This window comes from Lissotriton vulgaris, chromosome 4_1 (assembly GCF_964263255.1).
Source record: "Lissotriton vulgaris chromosome 4_1, aLisVul1.2, whole genome shotgun sequence".
NCBI classification, from domain to species: Eukaryota; Metazoa; Chordata; class Amphibia; order Caudata; family Salamandridae; genus Lissotriton; species Lissotriton vulgaris.
The window spans coordinates 130969683-130986360 of NC_141691.1; positions in this window are offsets into that span (position 1 = coordinate 130969683).

The following is a 16678-nucleotide window of genomic DNA, read 5'->3' on the forward strand; positions in this document are numbered from 1 at the left end:
TAATAATAGTTATAAGAACCAGTTTCTTTATAAAGCATGTCAACCCGCATTATCATGGTTCCTAAGAATTATATGTAAGACGACTCTTCTTATTATCCAACCTAGTATTTATTTCATCGACCTCGGAGAATGAACGGTTGAGTGCGCCACGCTAGGATGTGAACTTATCTCCTGCAAGTCACTCCATGTGGCAGCAGACAGCGATTAAATCAGAGAGCAATTTTGTCAGTTTGTACCACTGAGATCAATAACTGTAACATGTGATATTTACACCTGTGCTTTCACATACTATAATGGTGCAAGACTGCAACAACATGAAGCTTGTAAAAAAAGTTATTGCTAATATATACAACACTTACTTATACAGCAGGAAAAATAGCTACTCTAACAAAAATTTATTAATTTTAAAGGTGGACTGTGGTGAGTCGAACATGTGATCTGCACGCTACAAAAAATGTCTGAATGAGCCAGTCTTGTAAGGGTTCTGTGCTTCCTTTCCAAAAGATGAAAGCCCTTCACAATAAACGGAAATATAAACTTTCTATTGCAGAAATGCATAAGGCGTTTGTTACTTCCATTGAGAAGCATTAAAAATCAAGCTGCAGTTCACTGAAATACCACAGGGTGCCCCCATTGCATAAGTCTAACTGTGCAAACAGTGTTTCATGTCGGGTGCGGAAAACTCCAAACAACTCGAGTCGTAATCACGGCCTTAGTGAATTAAAATATATCAGTCACGCTACATTTCAAGGCTATTAAGTCACAAAGAAAGACAAAATAGTACAACGTAAAATGTAGCAGTATAAATGAGACGCCCCCCGGGCGCTGGAGCCGGAATTTTCTGAAGCAAGTTCTATGTAATTAAAGAAAGTTATTAGCTTCAATTTATTTGCAGTTTTTAATGTGGTATAATACCTGGAAAGAGATGCTTCTGTCAACTGTCTGTATGTCATTGTCACTACTCCAAATACCTGCGATGCGAATCAGTCACTCATCCTTGAGAGGTCGATAAAACTACGGCCACAGAGGGGTGTACTAAATATCTGCTTGGAGGAAATTTTGGGGCATATTATCTAGAGACTTCCAAGTTTGCAACCAGTACCCTGCTATAACATTCAATGGTGCCAATCGCTCGCAACTGCTTTTATGACTTAATTGTCTAATAAAGTTTATGAAATGGGCATGTGACTATTTAGAAATGCCTAACCGCCTGACTTCTATTGTAAATAGGATGGTCATTGCTTTTTTTGCAATTACTATCCATTTCGTAAATATTCAGAGGCGTGGCCAGAATAGAAAAGACAGAGGATCGCTTGTGTATTCGGTTTTGCTGGCATGTCACCAGAGGGTACTAAGGTACAGGGATTTCACAGAACGGACCCAGAGCTACAACCCAGGTGGTGGGAGCTCCGGCACAGGCAGTATCTGCTCCTAAACCACCTATCAACCGACAGCAAGATGGCAGGCGAAGGGAAGAAAGAGACAAAGTGCTAGCACAATAGACTCACAGGCACACAGGAGTTGTTAAGAAGGAGGCTGTCAGCTGCAAAGTGTGTTCCCTGCACCATTCTACAACTGCCCCAAAGCACGAACTGCAGCTCTTCATTGACATGCCTCTGTCGCTTGCCCTTGATGAGATCTGAATGTGCCGCTACACCTCCGAGGCAAGGGGCAGTACTGCCCCATCTGATCACAGGCAGTGATCAAAGAGTAGGTGGGTAATTGGTCCCAATCAGCACACAACCCTCAACACAGCCCATCAGCTACAACAGTGCCCGGAGGTTGTCGCCCACACTGGAATGGAGAGGGGTACTGCACTAATTTACCACCTGCCAACAGCCTCTAAGCAGAGCTGCAGGACCAGGCTGCCAGACACAGAGCCCACAGACTGACAAGGGGGAAGAAGAGACACAGTCAGTCCCAGAGACACAAAATGTAACCAGGCAAACACCTCTAATTTGCACCTCTAATTTGCTTCAGTTCAGGAAGAGCCTAAAGACTTGGCTTTTTAACCTCTAGGCCTTCTACTTTCTCCCCTTTTTTGCGTTGTGCTCTGTTATTTGTCTGTTGTGTTATTTACACTGAGCTGCATGTGGAAAGCGCCGGGACACTCTTTTAGAGTAGCCGTGCGCTATATAAACACAATATAACATAACATAACATAACATAACCTTCACTGAGGATGACTCTGCACCAACACATTCCGTAGAGAAGGCGGCAGTCAAAGTTCTCAAGACGAGCACCCCAAATAGAAGCCAACTAAGACCCTAGCAGAATTACCTAGCTGGATCCCAGCACCGGAGCTGGTGGCTGGACTACAGAGACAGTCGACCACTGAAAAGCCTTGTTGTCAGGCATTTAAAGAAGGTGCATGCCGCTGCACCCAGGAGAAGAGACTCAAGCGACTAGAAGTCTAACACATAAAGTCCAGAGACAATAGACCGTTGAGAGGCCTTGTTGTCTGGTCCCAAAAATGGTGCATGCCGCTGTACCCAGAAGAAAAGACTCACAACTAGCAGTCTCAACTGTAAGAAAGAGGAGGCATGCCGAAGCAAGAAAGAGGAGGAAGTGTAAATCTGACCTGCCAGTTCACACTGGGAACCTTGACAATCAACTAAGCCCAGGAGGGAAGATCAAGAAAGGCCAGGCCTGAAAGGCATGCTTAAGAAGACTCTAGCTGCTGACGGAGGGCATCCAGACACAAGCAGCAAGCCACTGAGTTGAGAATGGGACAACCTGGCGACAGGACAGTGGGAGAACCAGACTAAGCCTCAAGCACAAGCAAGCAGAGTGTTTTCCCTACGCTTTCCAGCTAATCCATCCAGGTACAGTCACCAATGGCTCAGAAACGCAAAGCATCCAGGCAAAAAGATGCAGATGCCTCCACAAATAAAGAATGTAATCGCGCCTAACCACCATCAATCCAAGTTGTCCAACGACCCAAGAAACAATGCGTTCATCCATCAAGGCAAGTTGTTGCCCCAGATAGTACAAGTTCACCGCACAACTGGCTACTCCAGCATGCCAGTAGTCATCCCTACCATCCACGGAGCATCGAACATCCCGAGTAGAGTCCAACACCAGTACTAGAACTACAGACAAGAAGCACCAATGACACTCTGAATAGTCCGTCAACCAGAGACTACCTCCTCACCCTGCCTGCACCCTGGCGCGGCTCCTCCGTCATGGCAGAAGAGCGTCACCCCACTGCTGAAAGGCAGCGAAGGCAAATGTGAAAAATAAAAAGATAGTAAAACCATTTTATTATCATTTTCTTTCTTACCTAGCCATTGCCAGTAGAGTGTGAGGGCGGGGCCATCCTGATGGAGCATCACTGCAGCCGTAGGGCGGAGGAGAGGTGGGCACTGTAAGTGTGCATAACGGATTGGCCGGCTGTCTTAAGATAGCCAAACCGACACGCTCACTTACTTTTCTCCAACCCAGTTGTGTAGCACAGCCGGGTGGAGAACTGCCACTGGCTCCCTGTGCCTAAGCGAGCATCAAGTCAGCCCACTCAGGCCAATCACCGCACTGCTCTAATGCTGTTAGCAGCATGAGAACAGCGCTGTGATTGGCCCCTGAGAGCATGTGCAGAGTGCACCAGCGTCGGGAGAGGATTCACATTGCCCCACCACTGCTAATCAAAGCAGCTGCCAATGCCTGCACCCTATTCCCAGTGGCGAGAGCGAGTCTTGACCAAGAGCCATCTACCCATGTAGTTGCACGAGCCAATAGGCAGTGGCTAATCAGTGGTCTTGCAGTGTCCCAGACGTGCCACTCACCTTGCCTTCCTACAAGAGACTCACCTGGTGAAGGGCGATGGGCCCAAGCTACAAAAGCACTGGAGTGGGCAGTATTATTGAACTGACCACTCTAGCTATGCTAGGGGGTATTGATTTGGGTCAGGCTTATGGTCCCTTTCCAATTTTGTATCAAGGAAGTCATAGATGGCGAAGGAAGGTATGTGCTGGCAGAGATCTTAATAGATGTTATGGCAGTTCTACTGTGTAGCATTTTCTCCGAGAACACAGACCCACCACAGTTTCTACAGCACCTATTGACCCAACTTCTCCAAAGTTCTCACCTTCCTTAGATGCTAGGAAGTGATTTAAATTGTGTGTTATCTCCTTGTTTGGACATGTCATACCTTTCAATTGCCCACACACATACTGCTTACAATGCTGAATACCTGATGCACTGGACTCTAGTGGATGTTTGAAGGGCTCTACACCCACCGTCACAGAATATTCATTTCACTGCCACCCTCGCACAACCTCCATGTCCAACAGGGCCACTTCCTCTTCTCCACAAGGAGGAGTGTGGCTCACTGATTAGAGCGGCAGACCCTGATGCAGAGGTCTGCCCATCTCTCTCGCAATAATATCCTTGACGAGAGCCAGAATGGCTTTCGTGCACAACACAGCACCGAAACGGCTCTGCTCTTTATGAGCGAACATCTTCGTTCGGTGCTGGATGCGGGGCAGACAGCGGCGCTCCTTCTGTTAGACCTGAGCGCCGCATTTGATACGGTGTCTCATGGCATTCTGTTGCGGAGGCTGGAGGAAGTGGAACTTGAGGGGAAAGCTCTTCAATGGTTCCGCTCTTTCCTTTCGGACCGGTTTTTTAAAGTGGCCATTCCACCTGGTCAGTCCTCTTTCCATCCTCTGGGGTTAGGAGTCCCTCAGGGATCTGCGTTGAGCCCCACGCTGTTCAACTTGTATGTGAAACCGTTGGCTGCTGTAGTTAGACAATCTGGCTTAACCATGACATCGTACGCCGACGACACGCAGCTGGCGGTGACACTCAGTGGGGACCCTGAGGTGACTGCCCCCAGGTTTCGCGCAGGGCTTCTAGCCGTGGCGGATTGGATGCGTATTAACTGTTTACAGTTAAACGCCAAGAAAACCGAAGTCCTGATTATAGGAAAGCAAGCGGAATTGTGGGGAGATCAATGGTGGCCTCCTGAATTGGGGGTGACTCCCATTCCAGCGGCCGAAGTGAAGAACTTGGGGGTCTGGCTGGACTCCAACCTTTCTTTTACCAGCCATACTAAGAAGATCGCAGCCACCTGTTATGGGATTCTGCGAGGACTGAGACCTGTCCTCAAATTCTTCGACCCCCCTACTCGGCAACTGGTGGTCCAAGCCTCCATTCTTTCCCGGCTGGACTACGGGAGTGCTCTGTTGCTCGGCGTTAATCAGGCCGAGGCGACTAGACTGCAGAGGGTGCAGAATGCCGCTGCGCGGGCCATTGTGGGCCTCCCGAGACGGTGCTCTGTATCTGCAGTCTTGACCTCCCTGCACTGGCTGCCGGTCAGACAGAGAATCAAATTTAAGGCACTCTGTCTGACATTTAAGATCTTGAAACTCTCGTCTCCTCCTGCCCTGATGGGTCTTGTTTCCCCATATGTCCCCAGGCGGTCTCTCAGGTCGGAATCTCTTCATCTAGCGAACACGCCTAGATTCAGACTGAGTAGGATAGGAGGTCGCTCTTTTCGCGTTATGGCGGCTGGATTATGGAACTCCCTTCCTGTCCATATCCGTGCCCTGAATAGCCTGACTCTCTTCAGACGTGCGATTAAGACCCATCTGTTTACCTCTGTTAACTGATCTCCTCTTCTCAGCGGCGATTTGTTATGTTGTGGTACTTGATCAGGCGCCAGGACGCCCCTTCGCTGGGGCAGCTGTGCGCTGAATAAAAGTTATTAACATAACATAACATAACAGGTCTGACCCGGGACCAGGGTTCAATTCCCGACGCTGCAGGGTCCTGAGCCCAAAAATGTCCACAGACTCGATAATTCTCGCCTCGGTGCCTACTCTAATCATGGGGTCCCACGCTGCAACTCTGGGCTATAGCTTGCTTAATCTCCACTACTGCGGCCCACCCGCTGCGGGATGCCTGGCTTTCACCTTGGGGATGCCCAGTAGGGGTTATCTCACAGGGAAAAAGCCAGGACGGGTTCCCAAGGCAAGCGCCTTGATGCCTTCGGGTGATACGTGCGCTATATAAGTTGCAATACATTTACATTTACACAAGTATAAAACTCCTGGTCCCGAACGTTAAATATTGGTAAGACTATTTCAAATCACAACCATCTACTACTACAATTTACCTGGAGCAGGTACATCTCACCAGTCTCTACATGGAGACTGTAACACTCCCCTCTGGAAGATTTTGTCTTCCATGAGCAGATCCAAGAGGGCATAATAATAGGCTGTGCTCAAAACAGCAGTTTGACCTTCACTGACTTGTTGAGTGGGATGCGTTTAAGGCAGTGTTGGAAGGGCACATCATACGGTCAGTATTAGGGACTTGTAGAACAGCAAAGCTAGAACTAGCAAAACCGGAGCCCATCCTCATGGATCTAGAAAGGGCTAGTTTGACCAATGGAAAGACCAGCATCATTCGCAGTGAGGTTCCGTGACGATTGTAAGTGGTGTTTTCGACTCGCACGAATATGGTCGAGTCTGGTATCTATGAACCGCAAATGACGAGTTTAGTGGGTGTGCGCAGTTTCGCTGTGCTAACCTGAACCGTTCGTTTGTTTCGTGGGTTTCTATCTTTACCCACGGGTTCCATCTTAGATATGGCATCCATTTTGTCTCTTGCCCTCAAGTAGCCAGCGAACGGACGCTGTCCGCTTCGCGACCCTGGGTTTCCCAAGACTCTTGCGGAAGACACATTTTCCTTTGAAAGTGTCTTTATGATGAGGGGGATGATACTGTAAGGCAGATGGCCCTGCTCGAGGCTCATCTTGCCGTGCCGGTCTATTGTCTCAGCCGTGCATCTCATTAGGCACGTCCCTTTGATGCCTGTAGCTCGTGTTTCCCGATACCACCCTTTTACACCCTTTCCGATCTCCCCACTGTTTCTGCCTTCCTCTGCACCTGTCTCTGTTCCTTCTTCGAACTGTTTACTGCCGATTGGAATGTACTAATGGTGGGAAGATGGGTTTTTTCAGTTGGGAACCGCCAAATGTTTCTGTACTTATGTTCCGGACCTTGAATGCATCAAAGCGACCCCTCTCGGGGATAATTATGGGAACCAAGTTGTAAACCTTTGTGTACCATGTTAACCTATGAGAGAAATGTGTATAAAAAGGAGCGATCCACAGTAGTAAATTGAAGCAGATCCCGCGAACATACCCGCTGTGTACTTCACGTGATTTCTGTGTTCCCTGCAGTAAATAAACCTCGAATCTTTGACGTCGAAGGAAGTGTCCCGTGTCTCTGTCATTTGTACGCCGGAACAGGTTACCCACGAAGGTTTCAGGTGTTGTCCCCTGGCACCGCTGGGTCTTAAATAACCCAGTCCTTCAGTTGGCGCCCAACGTGGGGCTGCATCAGTGGTACCGGTCCAAGCCCGACGATCGTGAGGAACTTCGTGTGAAATCTCCGAGGGTAGGTGCACCCCGCTTCATCGATCCTGTTGTCGAAATAAGTGGCCCGATGACTTTTCCCGCGAAGATTCCCGCCTCCTGACGGCTGCGACGGACTGCTGCCCTGACTGTAGACCTGTTTTGGCGCCTGGCGTAGACCTTGGTACAGCGAGACGATTGACGGGCCTTCCTGGTGACGCCATCGATCTTTGAGTTAAGTATTTGTGGGTTGCTCCCAGAGTCCTTGGTTGTGGTTGCTTAGTTGTTGCATGGTTCCATTGCATTTGTGGTTCTTAGTACTTGGTTCTTTGTTGTGTTATTTGACGACTGCAGCCGCCAAAAACCGAGGGTTTTTGCTCTTTACTGGGACTTGGTAAATCCCGTAACCCTTGAAGTTTGTGAAACTCGGCTAGTGCGCAAGATGCCTGGTCGTAGTACTTTGTTCAGTTGTTTCAGACGTTGTGGTACGGATTCCCGACTGGAGGACTCGTGTCCGATACCTCCGGTTGGAACTCCCACTTATGAGCTTTACAGCAAACATGGGTTAGGTCAGATTACCTTTAATGAATATAGGATTCGTTACACCAAAAAAGACGGTGTCCTTAGTTGGCCACCTCATGGTAGTTTCGAGACCCCGATTTTAGATAACCTCGAGGCAAAATTGTTTAAGAAAAAGTCAAGGCCGGCCATGTTTGATGCCTTTCGGTTGTGGAGCAAAGAAGCCCGACAGAAAGAGATCAGACAGACAAAACGTAATCAGAGAGATGGTGTTGCTACCATTGTAAAGAAAGCAGAGCAGTTTCAGCGTGATAAGGAGGATAAGGAAAAGGAAGTTTTTGATAGGCTTCAGCGTATGACTATAGATAAATGTTATCCCGCTTTGCCAACGGAGTCGGATAAGAAGGAGGAATTAGTTGAGGATCCTCTAATGTCCTATCTTATGAAGTCACCACCTCCGTACGCACAGGGTACCGCAGTTCCTGTGGTTCCCCCTGTACCTGCTCCTGTGCCTGTTCCTCAACCTGTTCCTCCACCCGTACCCGTTCTTCCGATTGTTCCTGCTCCCTTGCCTACTGCTGTTCCTACTGCTCCACCGCTTGTACTTCCACATACTCCTGCTCCCGCTACTGCTCCTGTTCTACTTACTCCTACTGCTTCTTCTGTTCCTACTCCTTCTCTTGTTTCTACTCTATCGTATACTTCTCCAACTACTCGACGTCGTACCCCTTCAATGGCTGCTAATTTTGCTAATTCTCTTGGACCTATTCTTGAGTCCGCTGGTTCGGACGGTCCACAAAGACGTAGCCAGCTTCCTGGTAATAGGGAACGTGCTGCGTTGTACAATATGGCGATGTCATGGATGCTGCATCCCTATAGAAATCCTCAGCGTTCGGTATTGAATACATTTAATCAATTCAATATCCCGACACAGAGGTATGTTTTTGAAGAAATGTGCAAGGTTTTGCGCGATCAAATATCGGCAGATGCATCGGAAGATGTATTAACTGCTTTGACTAACTTACAGCTTCAGTTTTCGAGCGGAATGGTGGTGGGTACCAATGTTCGACGTGCCATCGAGCAATTATTGTCCCTCCGTCCCTCTCCGATACCTCAAGCATTGTTCGTTGAGGATGTTGAGAGACAGTTAGATCCGTCTGGTCAGTTTCCTATGCGTGAAGTTCCACCCGTGTGGATGCCAGGTGATGCTGCTGCTGTTCCTATTGTCCTGCCACATTTCCAGAGAGTATGGATACATCTCCCATGGAAACGATCAGAAGTGTTACAGGTGAAGCAATCTTTGCCTGACCCTCGCAAAAATCCTGCAGGGTACTATAAGGAATTGTCGCAGCTTGTAGATGCTACGATAATGAATCTTGCTGATATCGATATGTTGTTTGGCAATGTCGTACCGCAACCGGTATTCGTCAGGAAGATCACGCAAATGAATTAGGTGGTGATTGGGCTGCTCTCACTGCGGCAGATACACGACAAACTGGTGGGGCTAAGCCTGAACAGCTCATTACTGCTCTCCCTCAGAGAATCATTACCCTGATGAAAACGCTTATGCCAGCTATGAGGGTGAACTGGGACAAGTTGTCGGCTTGTCGACAGAAGAAGGATGAGAGCGTCTCTGATTTCTTCACGAGATTCGAGGAGGCTTTCATTGACCACAGTGGTCAAGATATGGGTACCGAAGGTGGTCAGAGGTTGTTTGTGGATAAATTTGTCTCAAACTTATTGCCCGATTTGAGCAACAAATAAAAAAATTCTGAGAGTGCGTGGGCTGTTTCTACTTCTGCTCAAATATTGGCTACGGCACAGTATTATGAGAATAGGGAGAAAGAAGAGAATGACCGTGCTGATAAAAAGACGAAAGAACTTAAAACTAAAGTGTTGTTGCAACAAGCGTATCCTCCGCGTTCGAATCAGAATGATTCGCAACAACGTAATCGATCGCAGTCGCTATCTAATAGGTCGCAATCGCGAAATGATTCCTCTTCGCAGAGATCTTCATTAGGGTACAATCAGTGTGCCTATTGTAGACAGGAGGGTCACTTAAAATTCAACTGTCCTGTTCTGAATGATCGTAATAGTGGTAACGTATCTAGAGGAGGTCGTAGGGGTCGCAGCGTTCAAAATGATCGTTCGGATAATTCGTCGAATTCTAACAATTGTTTTGATCAACGTGGATCATCGCAAGGACGATCTGCGCAGTACAACGTAGATGATTATTACGTCGATCAGGGAACTGACGACAGTAATTACTAGGACAGCCCTAGACAAGGAGAGGGAGTAGTATCAGTTCAGGTTGATCAGAGAGGGCCTTACGTCGCAGTTGCCACCTCGGGCGTCGTTGAGCCTTTTCTGTTGGACACTGGTGCAGCGAAAAGTTCCATAATGCATTCGAAACTCCCTGGCGCACCTTTGTCTGGCTTAACAAATGTTTCCGTTGGATTCTCTGGCGCCCCTGTTAGCAATCCGGTTTCGTGCCCTTTGCCACTTACAATTGGGCCTCGTGAGCTGAAAGCTCCGCTGATTTTGACCACTGGTTGTGGTGAAAATCTCTTGGGCCTGGATTTGCTAAAACGTCTGTATGCGACTTTGTATTGTTCTCCTGCAGGAGTAAAGCTTACTTTGGGTGAGAGAGTCGTCTCTCCAATGTACTTGTCTCTCGATAAGCTTCCACCGGAATTGAGTTTTCTTCCTGCATCTTTGTGGGCAACAGGCCCCAATGACGTGGGCCTGCTTGACATCTCCCCTTATGTTGTTCACTTGAAATCTAATGTGCGATTGCCACGTATTCCCCAGTATCGTATCTCCCTTGATGGTGAACGAGCATTGTTGGCGATCATCTATGACCTGATCGAGAAAGATGTTATCGAGGAAACTCGGGGAAACGTGTGCAACAGTCCTGTGTTGCCCATTCTGAAACGTACCGATCCTTCCAAACCACCTGTTTATCGTTTTGTTATTGATTTACGGGAGGTAAATAAAATTGTGATTCCTCAGTTCCCTGTTGTGCCTGACATCACGGCGCTACTGACTCTGATTCCAGCTTCTGCATCTTGGTTTTCGGTGATCGATTTGAAGAATGCTTTCTTTAGCATTCCGATTGCCGAAGAAAGTAGAGACCTTTTCGGCTTCTCTCTTGGTGGTCGTAGCTTCCGGTTTAAACGTGCTCCTCAGGGCTACTGTGAAAGTCCATCGATTTACAGTCAAGCCTTGAAGGGCCAACTAGATGCGTTTGTGTTGCCGGTTGGTGCGGCTCTGATCCAATACGTCGACGACTTATTGGTGGCCGCAGATACTAAGGACATCTGCAAAATTGCCACTGTATCGTTGTTGCAGCATCTCTGTGACTTACATCACAAGGTGTCTCCTTCTAAACTTCAGTATTGTTGTCAAGAAGTAACCTATCTAGGTCACTTATTGTCAAAGGAGGGAAGAAGGTTGACCCCAGAGAGAATTGCAGCCATTGCGCGAATATCTGTGCCAACAACCCAAAGAGATGTGCGTGCCTTTCTAGGTATCACGTCATACTGCAGACAGTGGATTCCGAATTTTTCATTGTTAGCGAAACCATTGGTGGCTCTTACGTGCAAAGATGTTTCAACTCCTTTACCATGGACGGAAGAATGTCAGAAAAGTTTTTCTGAACTGCGTGACGCATTGTGTTCGGCTCCTGTGTTAGGTACTCCTGACTATAGCAAGCCGTTTACACTATACGTTCACGAGAGGGAAGGTTGTGCGTTGAGTGTTTTAACGCAACCTTTCGGTGATAAGCAACGTCCATGTGCATATTTTTCCTCGACCTTGGACCCGGTAGCTAGAGCATTGCCGAGTTGTTTGAGAGCAACAGCGGCAGCCGCGGTCTCCATCCGTCAATCAGCAGGATTGGTCATGGATAATATGCTTACGGTGATGGTTCCACATGCAGTTGACACTCTTTTGAATCGTACGAAAACTCAGCACTTGACGAGTGCGAGGTTGTCAGGGTATGAGTTGACGTTGTTGGCGAGTCATATTCAGATAAAACGTTGCAATGTCCTGAACCCGGCGACTTTGTTGCCAATTAGTGCAGAGTCAGATGAAGTAACAGCGCATGACTGTTACTTAAGGACTGAGGAGGAAACAAAAGGTCGAGTGGACCTTAAAAACACTCCTTTGGAAGATCCCGATGGAACTTTGTATGTGGATGGTTCATGTTTTAAATTGCCGAATGGTGATGTGACGACTGCGTATGCTGTGGTAACGTTGAATACTGTCGTGGAAACTGCAAGATTGAATCAGAACTCTGCCCAGGCCGCAGAGCTGATTGCCCTAACCCGAGCGTGTGTGTTGGCGAAAGGGAAACGAGTGAATGTGTTTACCGACAGACAATATGCTTTTGGCGTCGCTCATAGCTTTGGACGATTGTGGAGAGAGAGAGGTTTTCTGACGTCACATGGTACGAAAATTCAGCATGGACAGCTTGTGAACGATCTTTTGGATGCACTTACGTTGCCTAAGCAGGTAGCGATTGTTAAATGTAGTGCGCATCGTAAGGTGACGGATGATGTTGGTCGTGGCAATGCGTTTGCGGATGAGACTGCTAAGGAGACTGCCCGAAACCTTAGCACTAGAATGTATGTGACAAGTTCGGTTAGGTGGCCTACAGAGACTAGCATGTGTGAGGACACTATCGAGAGCGTGAAAGCAATTCAGAATGAGGCCACCGAGACTGAAAAGACGAAGTGGAAAGAGAGTACGGGAACGTTGGATGCGAATGGTTGCTGGGTCGATTTGTCGGAGCACAAGAGGTGGATGTTGCCAGATGCGTATGTGCTGGCTGTTGTGACAATGGCACACGGGTTAGCGCATATTAGTGCGAAAGGTATTTGTAAGTTGTTGTTTCCTGTGTGGAAGAATGATGGTATTACGAATTGTGCTGAGAGATTGGTGAAGAATTGCATGATATGTATGTTATACAATCCTGTTAAGGGGACCCCCACACCTCCTGGCCATTTTGCTCCCCCTTCATATCCCTTTGAAGTAATCCAGCTAGACTTCATCCATATGGAGCGATGCAATAACCTGAAATACGTTTTAGTTGTGGTTTGCGCATTCTCCCGATGGATTGAAGCCTATCCTCTGAAAGATAATACAGCCTTGTCCACTGCGAAAATCCTGCTGAAGGAATACTTCCCTCGGTATGGAATGCCCCGAATTGTATGGTCTGATAACGGAAGTGAGTTTGTAGGGAGTGTGATGAAGAGTGTGTGTAAGGGCCTTGGAATTAATCAAAAATTCCATAGCGCCAATCATCCCCAGTCAGCAGGTTTGGTTGAAGGGTATAATGGCACCCTTAAACTCAAACTGGCTAAGATTCAGGCTACGACTGGTCTTTCGTGGCCTGACGATTTGCCCCTTGCCTTGTTGTCAACAAGGGCGACAGTACACTCCTGAGTAGGGCTCAGTCCCTATGAAATAGTGTTCGGCCGTCCTGCGAATGTTTGGGGGGTTCCTAGACCGGGTGTATTTTCTAATCTTGAGTACCCAATGTTGATTGATTATCTTCATGATCTGACTGCTAAACTGAGGTTAATTCACCAACAGGTTCACGAAGCATTGCCGACGCAGACGGAGGGTCCAGGCCACCAGCTCCTACCCGGAGACTGGGTGGTTACCCGCAACTTTGCCCGCAAAAAGAATTTGGAACCCCGCTTTACTGGACCCTATCAGGTCCTCCTTGCCACGAGAACTGCCGTCCGTTTGGAAGGACGTAAAAATTGGGTGCATGCCACTCATACCAAGAAGGTTCCTATACCTTTACCGGCAGACTCGTGGGTGAGGAAGGGCATTGCTTCATCTGAAACCGAAGGACTACCGACTTTTGTACCCTTTAGCGACGCACAGCCTGTCGGAGAATCCTCAGTGCAGCAGAAAGACATTGTTGAACATTCGTCATCACAAGACTCAAGGTCTGAACAATCGACTGATCGGCAGAACTCTGTTCCTTCATCGGATCCATTGTTTGATGAACAGACACGTCCTGGGAAAACTCGATACTTTTTGCGATCCAACACCAGAGACAAATAAAGAATTCCCGTTCTGTCCTTTGACAACTGCATTATCCCATTTGCCACGATCAGTCTAAAACACCCGTATTATTGTGATTATTTTGTAAAAATTGAGTTTCGTTCCATCTATGTGTTTTTGCTTCCACAGCTAAGAGACTTTTTGTATATATATTGTGAGTAAGATACCTTGCATCCAGGTGTACCGTAGGGCCGCGCGTGTACTTCCTTCTGGTTAGTAGGTCTTGGCGCTAGGCTAAAGACCGTCGGTTCCTGGGAACTCCTAGGGATTGACTACTGCTACACAGAACGAAGTGCGACAAGAAACGTTGCGGACGGTTGTAGGGGATGGCGTTTTCAAAGCTGATGGACTTGGAAGAAGCTCAGGCGCAAAGATTCAAACTGCAACAAATTATTCGTACCAAATGTTTTATGTTTCAAGTGTTCCTACTGTTTCTGACTGTTTCTTCGCTATTGGCGGGTGGGGTGTACTACATGATGTCATACTTCTTACCTTCTGCCATACCTACTCCTACTTCTGAACCTAAATCTACCTCCACTGCATCCCCTCATTCTTTCCATATCTTACCCGAACACGAGCAGGCTAGACGTGTGGAATTCAGAAATAATTCCTTTATTCAGCTCCTTCATCAGCATCAGTTAGTGGTTAACACTACTAATTGTTGGGTGTGTGGGTTAATGCCACATACCACGGATAAGGGAATCCCATATCTGGTCCTACCTTATAGTTCCCAGGGTTCAGCTCGAGCATTCCAAACAATGTTTCGGAGTGCACTAGATTCTTACCCCAGTCGAGAGCCACGTTCTCCCTACTCTGGTCCCGGCTCGTATCAGAAGCCTTTGTCTATAGCGATAGAGGATTTAGATAGAGATATCTATGAGCCGTCGCTCATCCCAGAGGAAGAGCTACAAGCCTTTAGGGTCCTGAGTAAGGTCGAGTATAGTGCACTCACGAGTGAAAAACAGCTTAGAAGCTCGCCTCCGATATGGGTCGTACCCCACCTTGGTAATTTCTGTCTAATGGGTCGTGGCCGAAGATCGAAAGCTCGTCTTGGAGAGAGTGCTTGCTCCGAGACTTATATCCTGCCGATGGTCTCGTCCCCTGTGTTTCTGGCTGCCAAGGGTACATACTTTGTCTGCTACGATCGTGCGTATACATGGTTGCCCTCCGACTTTGTGGGCTCGTGTTTTATCTCAAATCTGTTGCCTCCGACGTTCACTGTAGATGCGGACTATCACAAGACTAGAGTTGTGAGAGGCGTGATTAGCGAAGAGGACACTGCCGGTCAAGAGGCAGGAGACTTTTTCAAGGGTTTCCTCCCGTTTTGGGGACCTATGGTCAATAGTAGGAACCTGAGACAGTTGACTCGTGTGGTGGAATCGACAGCTAATATCACTGCCAGGGCCCTTGGTAATATCACCACAGAACTTCAGGCGGAAAGGCTTATGACGTTGCAAAACCGTATGGTTTTAGACGTGGTCTTAGCAGATCGAGGTGGAGTATGTAAGGTGATCCATTCGAGCTGCTGCATTTTCATTCCAGATAACGCTCCGACTGTCTATCAAGCCATCTCAAAGTTGCATAAGATCTCTGAGTCCATACACGTGGACGTAGGGGATTGGACGCTGCTTGGGTGGTTTTGGGGCCTGATGTCGACTTGGGGTTGGAAGATTCTGATGATCATCGGAGTTGTTGTAGCGTTCCTGTTCACGTGTTGCCTTTGTGTGCAGTGTGGTCCTGCCTTATGTGGCCTCTGTGCTACGACGTGTATAAGACAGCCGCCTGTTACCAAAGGAGCTCGGTTGGACAGAGTTATGTTGCAGCAACATCTAGACGGTCTGATGAATATCGAGTATGACTCTGACTAGTGCTTGCCTACATGAGGGCAAAAGGAGCGTCTGAGGTTCCGTGACGATTGTAAGTGGTGTTTTCAACTCGCACGAATATGGTCGAGTCTGGTATTTATGAACCGCAAATGACGAGTTTAGTGGGTGTGCGCAGTTTCGCTGTGCTAACCTGAACCGTTCGTTTGTTTCGTGGGTTTCTATCTTTACCCACGGGGTCCATCTTAGATATGGCATCCATTTTGTCTCTTGCCCTCAAGTAGCCAGCGAACGGACGCTGTCCGCTTCGCGACCCTGGGTTTCCCAAGACTCTTGCGGAAGACACATTTTCCTTTGAAAGTGTCTTTATGATGAGGGGGATGATACTGTAAGGCAGATGGCCCTGCTCGAGGCTCATCTTGCCGTGCCGGTCTATTGTCTCAGCCGTGCATCTCATTAGGCACGTCCCTTTGATGCCTGTAGCTCGTGTTTCCCGATACCACCCTTTTACACCCTTTCCGATCTCCCCACTGTTTCTGCCTTCCTCTTCACCTGTCTCTGTTCCTTCTTCGAACTGTTTACTGCCGATTGGAATGTACTAATGGTGGGAAGATGGGTTTTTTCAGTTGGGAACCGCCAAATGTTTCTGTACTTATGTTCCGGACCTTGAATGCATCAAAGCGACCCCTCTCGGGGATAATTATGGGAACCAAGTTGTAAACCTTTGTGTACCATGTTAACCTATGAGAGAAATGTGTATAAAAAGGAGCGATCCACAGTAGTAAATTGAAGCAGATCCCGCGAACATACCCGCTGTGTACTTCACGTGATTTCTGTGTTCCCTGCAGTAAATAAACCTCGAATCTTTGACGTCGAAGGAAGTGTCCCGTGTCTC